At 32.8% G+C, this 18,734-nt stretch overlaps 1 protein-coding gene across 2 annotated transcripts in view; it reads left to right on the top strand.

Moving 5' to 3' along the window:
- Positions 1–18,734, top strand: part of LOC147069074 (uncharacterized) — a 223,870-nt gene that overhangs the window by 19,741 nt on the left and 185,395 nt on the right. For both annotated transcript variants that reach the window (XM_085951512.1, XM_085951513.1), the window contains exon 2: positions 14,982–15,066. The gene's annotated coding sequence lies outside the window, so the exon portion shown is untranslated. The remainder of the gene's footprint in view (positions 1–14,981; positions 15,067–18,734) is intronic.

Below are 18,734 nucleotides of genomic sequence, written 5' to 3' on the forward strand. Positions count from 1 at the left end.
GTGAAAAATAGTTTTATTGTGATATTAATAAAAGTTCAACGTACAATATACGTATTACAAAATGAAACAGTCAATAATTGAAGCGCCTAGTTTCAAAAGCCCCTAAAACGGTTTTTGAAAAATTTTGAGTTAGATATGTATTTAGATGGATATTTTTATTACCCATATGAAAGCCAAAGATTGAACTTTAAAAAACGTCAAAAACCGTCAATACGTATGATCAAAAATTGGGGTAAATTTCAAAACCCGCTAAAATGGTTGGTGTGCTTTTCAAATACCCCTAAAATGGAAAGCCAAAATACTCTTTAGAATGTAACAAGTTAAAAATAAATACATAAAGTTCACAGATTTAATAGGTATGATTTTTTCTCATCTTTCTCAAAACTACCTAAATCGTTTTAAGGGCTTTTGAAACTAGGCGCTTCAATTACTGGTAGAAAAGATAAAGATACTAAAAAATAGTCTTCGATTGACAATAAACAAACAGGTGTTAGATTATATTATAGTGAAACCAACATACTATGATTGCTTGAGATTTTAGATCTAAACATAGACTAAGTATCTATCGGTTCCATGAATAAACATAACAAGATATAAAAGACCATGATAAAACAAAACACGAATAAACTGAACATGAAGAAACAGAACGATGACAAACAGAACATCGATAAATAGAGCTATGACCTTTCAGGAAAAATATAACATTTAATATTGAAATTGTTGTATCTCTATATGTTGTATAGATTTTTAATAATACAGGTTTTCAATACGCCGTTAAAAAATCAAATTATATAATTTCTGCATACTTAATCGCTGGAAAGCGTCAATTAAGCAGACTCAACTCAATGTTGCCGGCAAGCTAGGTATATCTCGTCTTAATCAATCTAATATGTTCATAATCAAGCAGATAAACTGAGGTTTTTACGCAGAATGGCCAACATGCAGTGATTAGTATATATATTTCGTTTATAAACTTAAGTTTTATAAGTATTTAATTAATAAATAGATACGACAAAATTAATGAATGTTTTGTTATTCCCTGGTTATTCTGTTCTGTCATCGTTCTGTTTCTTCATGTTTTGTTTTGTCTTGTCTATTTCATCCTATAGAAAAATCTTTGTCATGAAAATATGTTAGGGGTGATAATATATGTGGCTATTATAAAATTATTGGAAACCCGTCATCTGCAGAATACATAACATCATAAGGAGGCTGCAATGATCTATCCATACTATAAGGTGGTGGGGATATGCAGCATTTTAAACTTTATCTAGGAAACGTAAAAAACAGCTGATTCATTAACAAGCCTCAATCATTTTGTACTTAAAATATTTCCTGTTAATAGTTAGACTAGCAATTCCCATGAATTACCTAAAATCACAGTGTTTAACAATACATTTTAAATGTAAGATTACATCAATGGTGTGATTATGTGTAATTAGTGGGATCTTTGTTAATTTGAATAATGGAAAACAAAATGAAGGAAGTCGAAGGTAATCACACTTAGGTGTTGCTGCTTATTTTTTAATTAGATACATAAATAATTAAAAATATCAAGAATGAAATACTAATAAAAAAATATAATATAAAATGTAAAAATAAATGTCTTTGGCCATAACTATTTATAGTATTTTTATTTATTTTTTAACGACTGTTTGTTTCATTATATAACATTCATTGTATTGTGAAAAATTAAATAAAAGTAGTTACTTCTTAACAATATATTTTATAACGTACTTATTTAGTTATTACTAGATTGTGTATAATGTATATTATAATAATTAATGTTGTCTAGGTATAATATTATATTTCTTTCTCAGTGCAGGCTTCACTTGAAGTTCAGGGCTTTAATGCTAGGTAAGAATCGTTTGTTTCCTCTGAAATGTCCAAAAATGGAAACAGATGCACAAGGAACTCAGAAATAATGGGAACTGAAATACATGACGGGTAAGGCGATAGCAGGTAACCGAGTCGAGTAAGGAAGATTCCGGGTTAAACTTACACACGTGTCAAGAATACGTTTTACGTCGAATACTGAAAACTGCTCTCGGTTTATGCATTTACGCTCATTTAATGTTGGTGTATTACACACACTATTGCACGTGCATAATGCGTGCTTCATTTTTGTAGGACACTCACACATTCAAAACCCTGCATCAAGATGCGGCGTTTTGAATATAGCCTATCGGTATTCTATTTATTATCTCTTCTGTATAGATACACTAGTCAAATGAAAAAATTGCAACGATAGAAATAATATTATATTATTTTTGTTAATTTATCCAAGCTTCAGAGGTTATCTTATAACCTAACATAAATTGGGGACATAAATTGACAAACTATAATTAAAGTAGAAAGTAAAATGATGTAAGCGCGCGTGTTTGAACATGTACCTAACCGATTTTTTTTTATACGGTACATGTTCAAACACGCGCGTTAATATTATTTTACTCCCTACTTCAATTATAGTTTGTTAATTTATGGCTACGGCCGTATGTTGTAGCTTAACCACCAGGGAATCACAAAAGAAATGGCGTATTTCAAAAAAACACTACCTTATTCTTAGGTCAATAATTATTATAAAGCAATCATTATTTGTAGGATGTTTATCACACTTGAATGGTCAAAGACATAGCTTATAATGAGTATCTTTATAATTATCTTGAAATGTGTTAATCTTGCCGATTTTTTGAATAATAAAATGCCTAATTCTTGTCAAATTTGGGATCACAGAGATTATCAATATAATTTTTTATCGTGAATATTTTACTAAAATTATCTCGTCATAAATTATACTAATGGTTTTATAAATGCGTTTAAAAAATAATAAAATGTAAAAAATTTTAACACCACTGCACATTCATGTACCGAAATATGACTATATTCTAAAACATTAGAGCAAGAGGTTTAAAAGAATACTATTTTATGTAACAAAAATACTTTATGCAGTCATCAAATGTTTAAAATAAATATAAAAGATAATAAGGCTTCAAAATTATATAAATAGATTATCTACAACGTTTAAGGAGTGTCCAGGATCATGGTTTGAAAATACAATAAAAACTCAATTTTGACCTACGACGAGCATGTGGGCCGCTTAGACAGAGGAGTCTTCGCCACATATGCAAACGTTTAGTATGTTGATCATTCCATAACACACTGCGTGCAATAAAATGGAAAGGAATACATTAGTATTAGATACTGGCCGTTCCCGATCGTCTCGCTTGTCTGAGCACGTTTAAATCGAGTTATCAGAAGAGAAGATGGATGCGATCCGCGCCGAAGTGAGAGAATCACAATGGATGTATCGGGAGTGACGTCACGCCACACTCTCCACGTCACGATCCACTGGATCGAGCAGAGGCGGATTGGTGAATTTGTAGTCATAGAGCAGTCATGATTCCCAACTGGAGTGCCGCGGATCCCTGGTATTCTGCGATAACGTATCGCAGATAGATATAAAATATTTTTGTTAATATGGTAAAAAAACATACGGTTTAACGTGGCATATTCTAAAATACTACAGTATTTAGAATTTTTAGGTTAGATATTAGGCGATAGTTAGTATTGAAGTAGGTAGCGAGAGTTTTACTTCGGAGGGACATTTTTTAGCAACAACGAGAATGAAGGAATAGAAATTTAGGTATCAGTAATTGTTATTATTAAACGTCATCGCCTACTACGCACTGCTCATTTGTCAAATCTTTTAAAACTTGCACAGTAACGTTAAAGCATCGGTGTATCTACTTATTGATTTTTTTAACTCAAGTATCTGTATGTATGTGTGGGAATCGTCTATGTGAGGGTCGATGGTGTTGTAGATGAAAGACGAGTGGTCGTGGTTATTCGTGATGATGGAGGAGTGAGAGTTTATTTATGGTTTCATAAGTACAAGAGTATAATCTGTACAATAATATAAATAAACTGACAGTACATAGACTGAGATAGTAACAGACCAGGTACTTAGATTCGAGTGACATGTCCGATGAATTATTATTCGCTATTTATACAATCAAAATAATATCTACCTATTATAATTTAGGAAATAACTATATTAATCAAGTCAGTTATTTACTGTCATTAACGTCAGTGGGACATACGAGTAACTGACTATTGTATAAAATATAGATATCGCGGAAATAACCTAGTTTGACACTACGGAAGTGCATATTAAAGATTTTGTAATTGCGGTAGAGTATTTAATATCCCCGAGCAATCTGCTGACACAGGTAATGGAGTTATTTATCGCCATATATGCAATTTACCATGTACAGTCCTAAGATGATCATATGGGCTTCCACAGCGTAGAGGTCCATACTTTGACTCCAAACACACATTGAAAAACTGGTGCGTGGTGAATAACAGGTGTGTGGACGTGGTGGGCGGTGGAGGTAAAAACAGTAATAAACTTTAAAAGAGAACTGAGGAAAACGGAAGCCAAGGAAGAAGAAGATCATTTAGATGAGTTTATGTATTTTTGTGAATCATCCGACATAAATACGTTGTGAATGAATAAAACGGGAATGGGACACCTGGACGCCGCACTGTCGTAGGCACGTATACAGAACGTAGACAAGGAATTTCAATCAGTTTCTATCTACTATTTAGTAGTTTTAATTCATTTTACTATTAACATAATGTTTTTTTTATTGCGGATTAAGAATTACCTTGCCTAAGGATTTATATTAATCCATAGCTTACGGGCCGCACAACATTGTGTTTTTGCTTATTACTTTTCAAATGCAAATTAACACGTTAATTACAAAATTAATTAAAAGGGCCCGTAAGCATTGTGTTAAAATAAAAAACTCTTTTTTCGTTAGAACTTAAACATACTATGCTCGTTTAAATCATTATTTACGTGTGCATATTTAAATTCTCACCAACTATTAAATCATAATATAATAATTTAAATATAAATAATAATATTAAATATATTTTTTAAAAGTACCTATAAGTACCTAACGTCTATTTGTTTTAAAATTGCGTGGCGTCTAGTTGTCCCAGCGCCAAATTGTCCTAGACCCAATAAAATAATAAAATGTCATTCTGCCGATTACGAACATAGTATTTTAAAGATGATAAATCATTAAAAAAATATATTAAATATTAGTATTGTTATTACGTGTTTAATAGAGGTTATTTAATTTTAAAGAGGTTTATATTAATCTCCGAATTCACCTCTGGATCGAAAAGATGGTATTGGAATTGGTTTTGCATGATGAAATAATAAATCTCTCTATTCATTTTCCAAAATCGGTAATAACTTATTAAAAGTAGATATTGTGTTCGTTGAAAAAACGGCTTACCTCATACAGCCTCATAAGCTCTCCAACACGTTTTACTATCTACTAATACGTACTTACACTTAATATGCCAGCCACAGAAAAGAAAAATAAAGCCAACTCACACATTATTTTTATTTTTATTTTCGGCGGAATATATATTATTATTAGTAATAATCGAATCATCGCACTGAATCAGTAAATTCCACAATTTGTCATATTGAAATTCATATATAAACTTGTCCAAATTTCAATATATTGTTACCTTTTCTGAAAAGTAGTGATGATAGACTTCATTTTTCCATTGCACGCAGGTTTGTTAGTTTGTACATACTTATATGTAAGTACACCTTACTTATTAATAAATTCTTAGTCAATGTTCGCTCCTTTATCGGAGCATATGAACACTACATGGCCAGTGCTGGCAACTGTCATTCACAAAAATGTGCCAGATAATCTTAGGTTAAGAAAATAATCCAGATAGCAGAATAAAATTCCAGGTTTTTTCAAAAATGAAAAAAAACGTCTTGAAATTACCATTTCAAAACAATGTATCACAATCATTATAAACCTACATTGTTTATGCAAGAACATAATGGAGGTATTAATTATACATATATAGTTTGTTTAGATTTATCTGTATGCACTGCAGCGCAAGGCACACACAAACGCACACGCACAGGTATTCCACATCTGCGCATTGAACACACTAAATGTATCGACAAGAATTTTGACAGATGGCACTGCCACCTAGTAGTTTTTCCTAGTAAGAAAATATACAGTACGACCAGCATGTTGATTTTTATGTAAATCTGGTGAAATATTCTTGTTTTTTTATTAGAAGTTTCAAGCTGTTTGCGGTTTCGATAAATGCTAAATATAACGCCATACGCCAGATGGAATTTTTGCAAGCTAGATGCCTGTTCAAAAATGCTAGATCTGGTAAGAAAAAGGCTAAGTTGGCAACGCTGCACATGGCACATTGAAGAATCCCTGATGCACGCTCATGGCCCCCACAAAGGGGGGGGGGGGGTGACAGGGCTCTAGCTTGGGGACCCGGGCTTAGAAGGGGCCCGGCGTAGCAGGTCAACCAGTTAAGTGAGATAGACACATTGTAAATTTATAACCTCTAATAGTAAAAAAAGTCGCCTGGGGCGCTATAAGACGAATAGAATTTTATTTTATAATTAATTTTAGTGTGTTTTCTGACTAATAAATATGATTATTTATCCAACATGGCAAAGGGTCACAATATGTAACTTGGCTATCACATAAAAGGGTCGCGATCAGTGCTTCATAATATGTTGCTGAGTGCCGACAATTATTCAAGTTGATTTTTTAAAAATACCAAAAATCGCTAAAAATACACGGAATACCCTTTATTTTCATTTTTACTTAAAAAAATACGCGTAATTCCGCATATTATTTGGGAAACACTACTATAGAATGTTACACTTCCCCTAACCTTAGCGATAGGTTGGGGGCCCGTCAAATTTCGTGGCCTGGGGGTTCGTTTCAGGATGTGGGGGCCATGTGCACGCTAGTCTTCTGTCGTCTTCCCAGGTCATGCCCTCAACAAGCTCTGTCGTATAACCATATGGTTTTGTGCAGTTTTTCAGAACGCCTGAATCCAGTTGATTTTGTGAGTAATATGTCGACTAAGTTGAAACTGCCTTTTTTATGAATAAATTGACATCTCTAATTTATTTTTGGTCATATTAATTAGTAATTTTAAAAGCTTTTTAAATACTTCATTTTGTTTCGCAGAACTTGTATGCGTGGGCACATTTAAATTATTTTAATCATTAGCCTAATTGCTTTTTTTGATGCCTAATTTAATTATACATATTGTCCATAACTGTTTTTCCAGAGGCATATTACAAAACCTTTTCTCAAAAAGGTCACGGCCCCAAGCATTATTTAAACGAATTCAAAAGGTAGAGAACAGTAATTGATTTAGATTTCTTATCTTTTTTTCCTTCGCATACCTAACCTAACTACAAATTTTTTTTTTGAAAAAACAACCTTGAATATTATAGTTTTACTTTAAAGTTAAAACTAAGTACCTAATCATTTCTTTTCAGCTCAATCTATATTATTATGCTAAACCTCAAACACGTTTATTTCGACTTTTGCGAGGGGTAAAATATTTTCAGTATCTCTTAGTTGTAATTTTGGATCACAGCTATGGAAAAAATAAGACTTTTTTCAATGCTTACGGATTTTCCTAAAAATTCCGTAAGTTCTATGACTAAAACTAATTGAAAAAGACTGATAAACGACTATTCGTAAGGACAATAATTATTTATATTTAATTCAAAGTAATTTTGTTTTCCTTAAAATAATACAATAATAAATATCTTGAAAGAAAATGGGTTTGCCTATTACCCGACCGTTGAAATATTCTACGAGGTACCACATTTTGTATGGTAAAATCGGTATCACGTCTTTTTCTTATAAATAATATAAAATGCATTATCGAACAATGTTTTCAGTTCCACGAGATAATGATACATTTAATAATGCTGGACTTTCACTTTCAGGTAGTAATAAATAACTGAGTGAAGTTTTTTTTTATTATTATTAAAAATTCGTAAAAAAAATAATATTAGGTAGATGTAGATAGGTACCTACATACTTTGGGTGATTTATTTTTAATGAAATGAAAGACGTATGTATACACTGGTTATATAATTTTAACGTAAGCAATTTGCCTAGCATTTAAGAAAACATATAAGAGCAATTTTATTGCAGATCGTAATGCAGCTTAAATACACAAATACAAATATATTTAAATTATATTTTTATTAAGGCGATACTTAGCTGAGGCATGGTCTAAAAAGATCGTGACTAGGCGATGCGCGGATTGTGCAAATGACGCGAGCCGAACAAAATATAATTTGTCAACATGCGTCCTTTTAATGTTATGTTTATTATTATATTCGTAATAATAATAGTATATTAATTGCCATGTTTTCTTTTAAAAGTACATGCGGAACGTTTTTTAGTCATCTTTACACGGTTTAAGAATATATTCCTCCGACGCCATCACAAAACAAATTGACGTGCGAACAGGTCAACTATCGCTCTCGGACTGGCGAAAATTCGTTCCACATACTGTAGAAAACTATTTGCCGTTTCACTTATGTACGCTCTTAGGGTGTGCTCCAAATAATCGTCTAGTAAGAAGTCTTCGACCTGATGCGTAATATTGTATTGGAATGCATATAAAAATAATCAAATTTTCGTTCCGTTTTAAAAACGTTATAAATGGAGAATTTTACTGACGTATTTATAATTAACGATTGATTGTATGAACGTTGTCAAAATAACTAGCAACCTACTGTGGAAACAGTAACTACCTACATTGCATTAATAAAAGTTGATTGTCTAATCGAGATCAAGGTCAATATGACGTCTAGAAAAATGAATCATATAAGTACACTCACGAAGGTCGTCAATCTAATATTATTGATAGTAATAAATTGTTTTTTTCAAATATTACAGGATTTTGATTATTGAAAAAAAACTTATTATGTGATTGAAATGAATACTGTAAAATACAGTGGCGAATGGTGACTTTGGGAACGAAGTAGTCTATGGAGATCAGAGAACAAGAATACACTTGTCAGGTATATTTACGGGAAATAAGATGACAATACGATATTAGGTACTACCTATTGATGAATATGTACACACTAATTCGATGAAATTTCAATAGCTCACTGACGACATAAAATTGAGCGATGAGTTTAAATTATGTATTTTCATAAACATTTTATACACATCAAAAATCATTAGATTATTCAAAATTATTTTTTATTTTTAAAAACAATCTAGGTAGATACTTAGGTATACCTATATATTTTGTGATTAAACGCCATAGAAATTTTTTTTTTTTAATTCTCTAATTATAAATTATTTCAATAATATATTTTACGCAATGATTTTAGGCTTACGCATTAGCGCCTATCGTTTTGTATAGACTGCTCCAGACATCCTCAGGTCACGTGAGATAAAAATTAATACAAAAAACGTAATGTTCTGTTTCTGGTTGTTTCGGGTGTCTAGTTGGTAATTAATTATCAAATTTATAATATTTTTAAGTCACTCTGTAGTCCCCACATTGAAAATATATTTAACATAATGCACCAATGAACAATCACCGAGGGTAATCCTGGATACCAGAAAAGACGTTCAGAGGTCAATTGGTAGGCCCAGACTCCGATGGTCTGACGGTGTCAACAAAGATGCTAGAGCGACTGGCGCAAACATACCTGATGACTCAGGATAGGGGGAGATGGGGGAAGTTTTTTGAGGAAGCTAGGACCCACCCTAGGTTGTTAGATGACTTATGATGATGGTGATGCCGTTATAAATATCAAATCCTTAAAATTATATTCATATAATTTAAACTATATTTTAAAATAAAAACTCATGTAATTTGACTACCTACTTAACCATAAATGCACCTTAACCCACACTCCAAATATTCGTAACACCTTATCGTTTACAGTCATATTCAAACTATCAAAATAATACAATAGGTACTCGAGATCCCCGTAAAATTATCTCAAGAGGTCCCAGCAAAATTCTTCAATGTCCCCTTATCCCTCTTGTGAGGCAAACTTAAAGGCCCAGCCCATCCGAACTGCTTGGTCTAACTCTAAACCGGTTTTTGGTTTTGGCTTTGCCGACCGACCAGTGGTCGGGCTTTTGGGTGGTTCGGCTTTTGGGATCGAAACTGATTATTTTGACAGTATATTATGGTATTTTGGTTTAGCTGATAGTTTACTTTTATGAATGACTCCTTTGAATGAATCACTATGAATCTTCTATGAATACTCTGACTCCGTCTTGGTATTTAAACCACGAATCATTAAAATTAGTGGAGTATATATTATTGTTGATCCTGAAATGTGAGGATCCTATATTTAATTAAATATTTTTTATTCAACGAATAATTCACAAGATTTAAGAATGTTACATTCTAATTATTGAACATACACCATTTAAAAAACACTTTTGAGAAAATATATTATAAAATAATTGTACAAAAGCCGATCGCCAAATAGTAGCTCAATTTGGGAAGCGCTTCAGTAAGTGTTAGAAGGCCAATAGTTATAATTTATCATAATTAAGTACGACTCCTTTAGCATAGTCGACTATGTGCGTGGGCGCGATACCCGAGTGATTCAGGTTCGATTCCTGTGGGGGTGTCTTACTTTTTTCAAAATACTGTAGGTATATCCTATGATATATTTGATTGCGTTAGTGTTCATTACGCCGTTGTTGTAATTGCATTTTTTGTTAAAAGTACAACTGGCCATAAAGTCTAATTATAGTATATATAATAGAAAATCTTCGGCAAATGCCTTACGCGTTGGACTACAATACAAAGGTTATATTTTTTTTTAATCCATATGTAATTCTTAAGTGCCTATATAAAGATATTGGATGAGCAAGTGTGATTTATTATTTTGGCAATCGCGTAATACAGTACGATTTGACTATTTTATAACACGCACCTCGCCGTAATTATCGTAATTATAAAATCGATGTAATAATAACAACAAAATACATCATGGAGACCTTCGGAAATAAGCAGAAGCAAATTAAAAATTTAATATCAATTTGGAGGTCGATGTATCATTTTTTCCGTAATGAGTAATGACTGACGTATTGCCAGGATGTACCCAAATGAGACAATTTAGAAATAGATAAATCCAATCATAACACTAACAATTTTAGCAGAAAATGAAACTCACATAACAAAATCATAATAATTTTATGTAGTCATATTTTTATTATGCATTTTCCACACATTATGGTTCTATAACTTCATACAAGATATATATGCAAGGCTTGTAATAAATAAAAGTTAAATGTATATATGCAAAGCCCCCCCTTGGGGGGGGGGGGGAACTGACAAGGCTCTAACCTGGTGGGCCCAGACTTAGGAGGGGCCAGGCATAGTGGGTCAACCAGTCGAGTGAGATAAACTTAAATCACAAATTTACTCTAATAGTAAAGAAAGTCGCCTGCGGCGCTATTTCAATTATGGAATATTAACATAAAATATATAATGTTATAGCTATGATATGGTACATATGATGATTGATATAATTAAATGATAATTCATGCGTACAATTTTATTTTATGAAGGCTCACAATATTAAAAAAACAAAGATGGTTAAAAATACATGGATTACCCTTAATTTTACCATTTTGGGAACACTACTGTAGAAATCACATTACCTTTAACCTTATTAATATATAGGGGGGTCCGCCAAACATCCTGTCGTTTCTTATAAGTGGACGGTATCAGTCATTTAGACGTGTTAATAATGGCAAAAGTTTTGAAAAGTGACAGCAGGAAGATTATAAGTTATCATCATACTGTGAAGAAGAAAAACGACAAAATAAGCTCATTCAGCCCTTCAACAACGTTACCGAAAGAGTTGCCGCTATGAAAGATACAAAACACAGTTGAAATGTTAATGTTGCCATATAAAAATTATCCTAAGTTATTAGGAAAAAATGTATATTATCATAGTATTTGAAATTTGCGAAAATAATACAAGTACAGTCGAACTCGGTTATTACTTATTACGATCACGGACATACCGAGATCTCGGATGTAATGAGGAAACATTCATTGACATATTAGTTTATGATTTTCTCCATACATTTATTCACTTTTATAACGAGCTAGTTATCGGATATACCGAGTAAAAATATCGTCAAATTTTTCTTAAAACTGTTAATGTGTCGATCGTTTAAAAACATTTTCGACCCTAAGCAATAAAATCTGACCGTAGACCGCTGCCGCCGGAATCGGATTACGTTTATGACACTAGTTAAGTGTCTAAGTACCTAATTGGTGTTTTCGCCGACAACATTGAAAAAGTATCCACGCATATGGTTGAAATTTCATGTAAAAAATCCAAGCTGAAGTCAGTAGGTACCTACCAGCGTTCATTACTATAAACAACTTCTTTTGTAGTTTATGAATGCCATGCTTGTTTCGGGGAGAAATTCGAATTGTGTATTTTTAATTTCTTTTTTTTGTTAACTGTCAATTCATGGTGGAACTGCATTGTATTGTTGTTTTAATTTAATACAACGCATTTTTTTTAGTACTTATTCCACTTTTAATCAATAGATTAGGACCGGTTTCGTCCGCCACAGAGGGACTTTTTTGTTTGAATTGCGACTTTTTGTGTTATATGACCACTCATGTAAAAATACCTATTCTCTGATATAACTAGTAATGCTTATAACGAGCAAATTCAGTCGGTCCCATCTTCCCCGTAATAACCAAGTTTGACTGTACCTATTTAAGGAAATGAGAAATAATATCTTCCAATCCTGGCAATACTCTCACAATACTTCAAAATCGAAAAGAATACAAGCGCAGCCGCCAAGCCTCACGTTAAACTTTTCGGTCTCTATCAAGTGTTTTATAATGAAAAGTTCGTATTATCTACTTCCTCATATCATCCCCTTGAGTTCCTAAGGTAAGGCCGTCATTGATTTCATGTTTACCTTCAATCTATTAGCTCAGTAATGGTAAAATTATTTTCAATTGAATGCATTATTTCTGTTTTATTCGTAGTATTGATAGACAGTAAACATACAATTATTGTAGTTTGTGGGTAAACAGTTCTTGACATTTTTAAAGCAGGTTATTTTTAAACACCCCGTAAGACAGACCGTTATCGATCGACCTGCGAATCCGACAACATTTCGCCACGACACCCAAAAACAACACTCGGATGCGAGTTTTATAGGTTAGATCGGAAACATAATACTGCATATTATAACACTTTCCAATGCATTTCGATTAGTTTATTTAAGATGACACTGTAGTTGTCAAAGCTCGTTGTTACGTCATAATATATCTATTACATTTGGCCTACCGTGAGTTGTCATACCGAAAAGAGATACAATAATATGCGTTGTTCATGGAGCATTGCAGACAGAAAGCGTCAAATTGAGCTACTTTACGAGCTGTTTGTTGGCGAATTTAATAGCTGGCGATTCAGCTACTGCGATCATGATGACGACACACAAAACTTTCCATTCGCTGAGAAGCCACAAGCCAGCGACTATTTTGACAGAACGTAGTTCGTTTTTTTACCGGGAGGTTGCTACTGCGCAGACGCAGTAGGCCCACACGCCGGCGTGTAGCATGTAAAGTTGACCGGCTTTAAACTTTTCTCGGTAGAGTGTTTACAATCTGCTTGTTAGCTTGTTCGATGATTACACTGGGCGACTTTACAGGCAGATTGTAAATTCGCCAACAAACAGCTCGTAAAGTAACTCAATGTAATTGACGCTTAACTCATTCGACGCGGATGACACGGCTGCCGTGTCCCCGTTAAGCGGCCGATCGATCCAATTAACATGTTATTTAAATACGGTCATTAAAAAGTAATTAAAAGGTCCGCAGCGATTGTGTTAATGTTCCAATGTTATTAGATTCAATTTATATTAATTGGTATCAAATATCTGACAATATCCTGGTCATTATTATCAATTATTTTATATGTAAGACTTGATATTTATGAGCACCAAATTGCTAAGTAAAGTATTTTTGAATCATTCAGATTTGAATAGGTAATTACTTTTTTCTTTCTTTCCCTGAATTCCGGTGGCTTATATTACATATTTTTTTAGTATTTTTTTTTAGATAAGTATGGATTTGACTTTTATTTAATGCAGCATTATTATTTAGATGAATTACAGATGTCAGTATAACTTTGAGTCCGGTTGAAACAGTCTTCGTCGAGCTTCCCACCGAGCCTAATTTGTAGTCATTTTAAAAATATCTATATCTGTATGAAATACTGTAATGTCAAATATGTTTTATTAAATTTAGTAACTAAATAAAACAAGCAAACAAATAAAGCAACAGTGTAAACGTAATAATATTATGTAATATGTTTTGTAATACTCGTAGCTTATAATTTAACTGTAAATCATACGTAAATTGTTTTAATGTGTTAATACAGATGCGACTACAACTTGGTACGACTTAGCTGTCAGAATTATTCTTATTTTGATATGCTGTAAACCTAGATACCTATATTTTAATATTTAATGATGTAATTATAACTAGACAACATAAGCGTGACGTTTTTGAAGTTCGGATGGGTACGCAAGTTTTTGATCAATATGTATTTTGGAAACTTCTCCTTCGTAAAACGTATAGTTTTTCGCGAAGAAAGTAATGTACCAGGGAGGAAAGTGCCCAAGGAACGCATCACAATTATTATGCTGTGCTCCAATGCAACCGGAACATACAAACTGAAGCTTTTGCTAATAGGGAAAGTCAGGAATTCTAAGGCATTCAAGAATATCTGCCTCACTGAACAACTGGTTGTGTGAAATGATTCACTGTTTAATATTAGTTAATAAACTTAGTTTATAAATATGATGTATAGTTTAGTAAATATGTACTTGATTTTGTTTATTAATAAAACCGTAATTTGCTAGTACAAATTTCTAAAACAAACTATTTCTTCGAATTACTTACCTGTTTTAATTTTTACCATAATTTGTATGTATGCACTATAATCCGACGCTTTCACTAATTGGACACTTGTCTGGTTTTTGGGGTGGCGGATTACTGAGAGAGTACTGTAATATAATATGAATATGATATAATGATGTTTTTATTTTATTTTGCAGGGATAAGTGATATATAACGACGGGCCCGAGGTCCGCAGCAGGGCTCGCGGCCGACGCTTGGAGAGTCCTGAGATTCAGGCAATAAGTGAGTTAATTTCATCTGTATATTCTTGGTACACGTATTTATGTATACGATTAATATTTTAAGGCAAAAACTACATATGAGAGCGTTACCACTTATGTTAGATCTTCTGACATCTTTGTATTAGGCTCATGGTGTACATTCCCGTGTCCAGTATTAACAGCATATTTTACTATTGTTCCCACCACTTACCTGGCACCGACCCGCCGTTTGGTTTCATATTCAAACCGTCATCTAGCGAAACTGGTTTGCTAACAAAAGCGGCTCGTTTTGCATTTCGGTGATGTCATCATCTCGAAACGCCGCTGTATGTTCCCAGAACCGCGTGAACTCAATCGAAACGTCTGGCGGGTGGAGCTAGAATGCCATTAGCAGGGGTGCCAATCAGAATAATTACACCTGAACCCGACAGGTGTGGCGAATTAGGTGAAAGATGTAACGAGACAAAAAAGTATTTCATGGACTTCAACAATGCATCTTATGATTACATCTAAAGTGTACGTAAAACATTTCACCGTGGCACAGTTCGCCGTGAGCTTTCTTATCGGAAAGAGGTGACCGTATACCTATACGGTCTCCAATTTTATTAGATTCAATATGAACATTAATTAAATTTTCATAGCTGGTTTTGGCAAAATTAATGAATTAAAGAATAAAACCTAACGTAACCTAACAAATAATCCAGTATATCGGCTATTTTCTAAATTTGTTTGCTGCTGGCTTCCTGTAAAGACAGTGTAAACCGGCAAGAACCGTGTTTTATTGAGACAAAAACTCAATACGACTCAAAGAAGTTGGACGGTCATTATAATATACGGCCATATATTTCCGATACAATATTTCACGGTGAAGTGTGATACGGCGAACTGCATACGTACAAGTTTCCGGACACGGCATATTATATTCCGGCCAGGGCATAAAACTGAATTTAGATTGTAGTGCTATTTATTATTTTTACTTCAAAATGGTAAACTTTTAATAGAAAATGAAATGATTTTTTTATATTGAAAATTTAAAACACTGAAATCCAGCGGTCAATTGCACGCGGCTAATAAAACCACGACCTCTATTTTAGAAGATACACATACTATTAACGAGTTTTCGAGAATATTCTAAAATTAGTAATTAATCACATAAAAAATAAAGCCCCTCTGATCGATGAACGACAGTAAACTTCTAAGAAATTCTTCAGCTAATTTAACGGACACATTAATTTCATTACATCATCGTACCCTGTTTTATCACGTTGATAAAATTGTATGGGCTATCGATGTTAATATGAGTCAATATTATAGAATCGATACTTTGCTGTTACTAGATTAATACCCACGCAAAATATACATGGTCGTAATAATCATTTTTGGTAGATATACTAAATCTAAACTAAACGAATATTGTTAATGTTAGTCTTGTACTTGGACAACTATTCACTGTAATGAATTCTTTTGCGAGTGCAGGCATAGAGTTTTTTTTTAATTTTTGAAAATGTAACAGAAATGTCTTATTTCTTTGGTGGGCGTGATTGAGGAGTGGATAATAAAATAGTTCGGTCATATTGCAATAAATTGGTAATAATATCTCAGTGAATATTAAGTCTATATAATGTTTGAGGCTTTCACGGTTGTTTTTTATCGTAGTATATTCTTGGGTTTTCACCGTGTCTCCTTCTTCCTTCTTTACTCGACGTTTCGGGCTCGTTGCAGAGGCCATTATCAAGAGATATGTTTTATGATGAAATGTAGTGTAGGTATGTGAATGTAAACGTTGCTCTTAGAGTGTCAAAAGGAATCCGATTATCTAAGAAGGAGACACGGTGAAAACCCAAGAATATACTACGATAATATTAAGTCCAATTACAACGTTTTTCTTAGCTCGTATTCTTATTTGTCCGGTACAAATCATGCAATCGATTTTTAACTAACTTCCCGACTAGATAGACATTTGAAACTTTTAGAAAATGTCAGAACACGATGCCAATGCATTTTTTAAATACTTTTAGCCATCTTTAAGTAGAATTGAATTCATTTTCAGTCAAGTACATTTTTTTTTGATCGTTTAAGCTAGTCAAGTCAAGTTTATATGGTTCAACAGAATTTAAAAACGATGTACATAAAAAGTTCTTTTTATCTTGTAATTATTAGTTATATAAATGCGTGAATTCTATTGGAATTAAGTTTTCCATTCTTCCATTTGTGTGGTTTTTCGCGACCCGGGTTTCGCCTTTTGGAATATTCAGGCGCTGTCTATAATCACTAAAGGCAAACACACACCACCAGGTTATCAATTCACGCCGAATAATATGTATACACGGCAGTGGCGAAAGATGGAGGTAGGCTGTTAAGATCCGCGAGTGTGGTGCGGGGTGGGTTTGTTTGGAGGGTCTATGTTTGTGTTGTTAAGATTCGCCAGGAATAGTGCACATCAAATTTTGTCAGGCATACGTATTTATTTTTATTGAATTAAGAATACAATATTACAGGTGGATTTGATTAATTAAAAAAATTAAGCCCAGTCTAAACCAAACCATACTAGTTTGGTATGATTTGGGCGATCCGTTAACACACACACTTTTTCATTCATACTTATTTGTTTTCGTTGTATTAAGAATACGTATTCCTACACATGTTGTTGGTTAGTTTTTAAAATTCATTGCTTAAACCAAGCCATAATAAGTATTTAAAAATATTATTCTATCTATAAAATATCCAAAATTATGTATGATTTAATGTCATAATTATAGATATTTTGTAGATAGACAAGTATTTTTTGACTATTATCTATTATGGCTTGGTTTCGCAGGGCTTAATTGAATTTAACAAAATTCTAAAACTAACCAACACCATCTGTAAATAATTGTAGTATTAATTCAAAGAAAACAAATACGTATAACTAACAAAGTTTAGTATGCACTATTTATATCGGATCTTAACAGCCTACCTCCACCCTTCGCCACTGAAACACTGTATTTGATCAATTTTGTTATTTTTTAGCATAAGTATTTGTATCAATTGATTTAATTCAGCTCTTGTAAGTAGGTAATGCTTCTTTAAAACATTGGCTGTAGGATTAGCCAAAGTTAGATACTTTTTCATTATTCGATATTATTTTTTGGCACTGGTGCAACACTAATTTTAACAAAAATCGTCGATCATTATTTTCTTTATTATAAGCCGTCTCTAACTATATTTTATTTTACCTGTACGTTGTGTATACACGATTATAATATTATCAGAACATATCTCAACTCAAATTCTCTATTTCCTTCTCAGAAATGAATTCAATCTCCATGATGCATGATTCATAAAAGAGAATTAGTTTTTTACCGACTTATATGATCGATGACATTTAGGTAAGTTATCATTTTTTGTTATTTAGTACTAAATATACACAAGGTTTAGGAATGTTAGATTCTTTATTATAGGCCAAACATTATTTTGTGTCACCTCTAAGTTATCGATTCATCTATGATTCATGTGAATTGTTTCTCACAACTACGTTTTATCAGAAGTATCTACTTCAATTCCACCAGTTAGGAGAATATGCTTTCTAATCAATTAAGGTACGTACCTAAGTGACATTATTAGATAACTAATCGTAACACACGTCCGGCGCTAGCCAATTTTTATTAATTTAAATTTTTCTAATCTATCTATCCACTTCTAGATGAAGGC

The sequence above is a fragment of the Rhyacophila brunnea genome, unplaced genomic scaffold (assembly GCF_057557595.1).
Source record: "Rhyacophila brunnea isolate RB1 unplaced genomic scaffold, BYU_Rbru_1.0 scaffold_24, whole genome shotgun sequence".
Taxonomy (NCBI): domain Eukaryota; kingdom Metazoa; phylum Arthropoda; class Insecta; order Trichoptera; family Rhyacophilidae; genus Rhyacophila; species Rhyacophila brunnea.